The 4,003-nt window shown below is 45.8% G+C and overlaps 1 non-coding gene across 1 annotated transcript; it reads left to right on the top strand.

Annotated features, from left to right (window-relative positions):
* Positions 1-3,530: 3,530 nt before the first annotated feature.
* trnas-aga (transfer RNA serine (anticodon AGA)) lies at positions 3,531-3,612 on the top strand. Its single transcript has one exon. It is a non-coding gene; the product is annotated as a tRNA-Ser (tRNA).
* Positions 3,613-4,003: the final 391 nt, after the last annotated feature.

Here is a 4,003-nt window from a genome sequence, read left to right on the forward strand (position 1 = left end):
TGTGCTGATTGCTTAATGTAGTCGAGTGTATAACTACCGTGGAGGCAACAACCTTCTCTTGTCCTGGGCCTCCTCCACGGCCAGAGTGAGCAACGCCGGAAATTGGAGGAGCAGCACCTCATATTCCGCTTGGGTAGGCTGCATCCTGGTGGCATGAACATTGAATTCTTACAATTCAGTTAACCCTTGCTGTTTCCTCCCCTTCCTACCTCAGCCCTCTGGCTCCTACTCCTTGTTTCCTTTCTTCTCACCCCCTCCCCCCACCCCCTATCAGTCTGAAGAAGGGTTTCGGCCCGAAACGTTGCCTATTTCCTTCGCTCCATAGATGCTGCTGCACCCGCTGAGTTTCTGCAGCATTTTTGTGTACCTTCTGTTAATGCTCAGAAGCGTAGAAGTGGATACAAGATCGTGAATTCAAGATTCAAGTTTTCTGTCGTGTAGCGGGTATCATGATCTCTTTAAACTCGAAAGGTCTCCAGTTCAAGCCTGGGCAGAAACTTATATTTTACAGACTTCGCGATTTGTCTGTCGGTTAACGTTTACAAACGCTGTAAATACTTCTTGCTGCATACATTTACAGCCACGGGGTTTCGGTACGTTATAGACCAACAGACGCAAATGCTGCAAACACTGAGCTAGTCATTTCATTTCGTTGTTCGTCCCTCTCTTGTGATACATAGTGCTGCGATTCCTGCTTTTTGATCTGTTCCATAGGGTTAAGGAGAGGAATAAATAATTAAAAGACCCGATGAGCAAACGTTTATCACAGAAAACAGTGAAAGTAAGTAAAAGGCAGATGCGGAAGGGTTAGATAAAACGTAATTTAAAATACAATTTAGATAGTTATGGGGATAGGAAAGGCTGGGATTGAATTATCGCAGGCGGGGTTTAGTGGTAATAACACGGGTGGGCAATTTCGTTTAATCTGACGAGTTGCGTTGCAGAGTATTTTTTCGCGCCGCAAAGCCTTTGCACGCTATATCTCTAAATAGGAACCGAAACACCAGAACCGCTCGGCAGGTTGTAAAGCGACTTTTTTGGGCCAATGTTCCAGGCCGATGACGTGCCACTATGATTTATTGCGTTTAGGTGAACAATTCGCAGGTGCCGGTGAAAGGGCTAATAGTCAAATCTAACATAGTTTACAAAATGGAGTCGTGGTCTAGTAGAACGAAATATTGTTTATGTATGTGTGTGTGTGTGTGTGTGTGTGTGTGTGTGTGTGTGTGTGTGTGTGTGTGTGTGTGTGTGTGTGTGTGTGTGTGTGTGTGTGTGTGTGTGTGTGTGTGTGTTGGTGTGTGTGTGTGTGTGTATGTGTGTGTGTGTGTGAGTGTGTGTGTGTGTGTGTGTGTGTGTGTGTGTGTGTGTGTGTGTGTGTGTGTGTGTGTGTGTGTGTGTGTGTGTGTGTGTGTGTGTGTGTGTGTGTGTGTGTGTGTGTGTGTGTGTGTGTGTGTGTGTGTGTGTGTGTGTCTGTGTGTGTGTGTGTGTGTGTGTGTGTGTGTGTGTGTGTGTGTGTGTGTGTGTGTGTGTGTGTGTGTGTGTGTGTGTGTGTGTGTGTGTGTGTGTGTGTGTGTGTGTGTGTGTGTGTGTGTGTGTGTGTGTGTGTGTGTGTGTGTGTGTGTGTGTGTGTGTGTGTGTGTGTGTGCGTGTGTGTGTATATCTTGACCCACTGCAGTCCGCCTATCACCACAAAAGCTCCACGGACGACTTCGTAGCCCAAACTCATCCTTGAAACACCTGGATAAGAGAGACACCTAAAACTGATACTGGTTCATAGAACCCTGTATTTAGTACCATTATGCAACCCAAGCTTATCACCAGACTTGCGGGACTTGTAGTCAGCACACACCTCTGCAACTGGATCATCGACTTCCAGTCCAACAGAAACCAATCAGTGAGTATAGGGGACAATTGGGTATAAATGCAGGAATAGCAAGATGGATTCAACAGTGGCTCAATGGTAGAAGCCAGAGGGTAATGGTGGATGGCTGTTTATCGGGTTGGAGGCAGGTGACTAGTGGGGTGCCTCAGGGATCTGCGTTGGGTCCTTTGTTGTTTGTCATGTACATCAATGATCTGGGTGAAGGTGTGGTAAATTGGATTAGTAAGTATGCAGATGATACCAAGATAGGGGATGTTGTGGATAATGAAGAGGATTTCCAAAGTCTACAGAGTGATATAGGCCATTTGGAAAAATGGGCTGAAAGATGGCAGATGGAGTTTAATGCTGATAAATGTGAGGTGCTACACCTTGGCAGGACAAATCAAAATAGGACGTACATGGTAAATGGTAGGGAATTGAAGAATACTGTTGCACAGAGGGATCTGAGAATAACCGTGCATAGTTCCTTGAAGGTGGAATCTCATATAGATAGGGTGGTAAAGAAAGCTTTTGGTATGCTAGCCTTTCTAAATCAGAGCATGGAGTATAGAAGCTGGGATGTAATGTTAAAATTGTACAAGGCATTGGTGAGACCAAATCTGGAGTATGGTGTACAATTTTGGTCACCCAATTATAGGAAGGATGTCAACACAATAGCGAGAGTACAGAGAAGATTTACTGGAATGGTGCCTGGGTTTCAACAACTGAGTTACAGAGATAGGTTGAATGAGTTAGGTCTTTATTCTCTGGAGCGCAGAATAAATGTTAAGGGGGGACTTGATAGAGGTCTTTAAAATGATGACAGGGATAGACAGAGTTGATGTGGACAAGCTTTTCCCTTTGAGAATAGGGAAGATTCAAACAAGAGGACATCACTTCAGAATTAAGGGACAGAAGTTTAGGGGTAACATGAGGGGGAACTTCTTTACTCAGAGAGCGGTAGCGGTGTGGAATGAGCTTCCAGTGGAAGTGGTGGAGGCAGGTTCGTTGGTATCATTTAAAAATAAATTGGATAGGCATATGGATGAGAAGGGAATGGAGGGTTATAGAATGACTGCAGGCAGGTGGGACTAAGGGAAAAAAGTTGTTCGGCACGGACTTGTAGGGCCGAGATGGCCTGTTTCCCTGCTGTAATTGTTATATGTGTTATATGGTCAATTCATCATCTACGTTAATGTACAACACTAGTGCTGCCGAGCTTCCATGTAAGAGCCCTGGTACCCTCATTGACAGACCAATGGGGGTACCACATTGTGCACAGCGGCCCGATACGGCAGCCTGGAACCATATCGTCTTGGGCAGCTGGGCGCGACCAATTACCGCTGCGTCTGATGCTGATACCCATATACGGTGCTTGAGAGTAACAAGTTGTCTGTGCTGCTGGTGTGATGGGGGTAGACAAACCTTGGCCCGCTATGATTAAGATTCCATCCATCCAACTGCCCACACGGAATTCAGGGTGAAACAACATCGATCTAAACTTTAACTCTGCCTCTCCCTCATCACACGGCCATGCCTGACATGGTGACATTTCAAACTATAATTCAGGAACAGTCCCGTTTCTCTGATTCCGGGATCAGTATCGTCCCTGTCCGTCCTCGATTGGCGTCAAACATTTCCTTATTGGAGCAGAATTGTTGAGACCACAGTATTCGTGGCCGAGTGGGTAAGGCGATGGACAAGAAATCCATTGGGGTTTCACCGCGCAGGTTCGAATCCTGCCGATTACGGGATCAGCAAGTCCGTTCCAAATTACCGGCGTGTGTGTATAACGTTTGATGGGCCTTTGGTTGTCTGCTCCAGAGTAAACACATAATTTATTTCCTGTGGTTCCAGGCTGCACACTGGGTCGAATTAACCATACAATTCCACTGTTGGCTCCTGCCGAATCCTTGGAAACTCTGTCACATGTACAGTGTTTCTCGGGTAAACCAACGCCCACGACGAAGCGAATATTGGAATTCCCTTCTTTAAAAAAAAGGAGTGGATGTGAATGAATAATATTTGAATTTCTATGAATAAAGTAAAAATGAGGAGGAGGAGCCCGAGGGCTGAGGGAGAGATAGGAATGGGAGGAGACAGCAAGGGCTAACAAAATTGGGATCATTCAATGTTCATGCC

This window comes from Leucoraja erinacea, unplaced genomic scaffold (genome assembly GCF_028641065.1).
Source record: "Leucoraja erinacea ecotype New England unplaced genomic scaffold, Leri_hhj_1 Leri_1176S, whole genome shotgun sequence".
Taxonomy (NCBI): Eukaryota; Metazoa; Chordata; class Chondrichthyes; order Rajiformes; family Rajidae; genus Leucoraja; species Leucoraja erinaceus.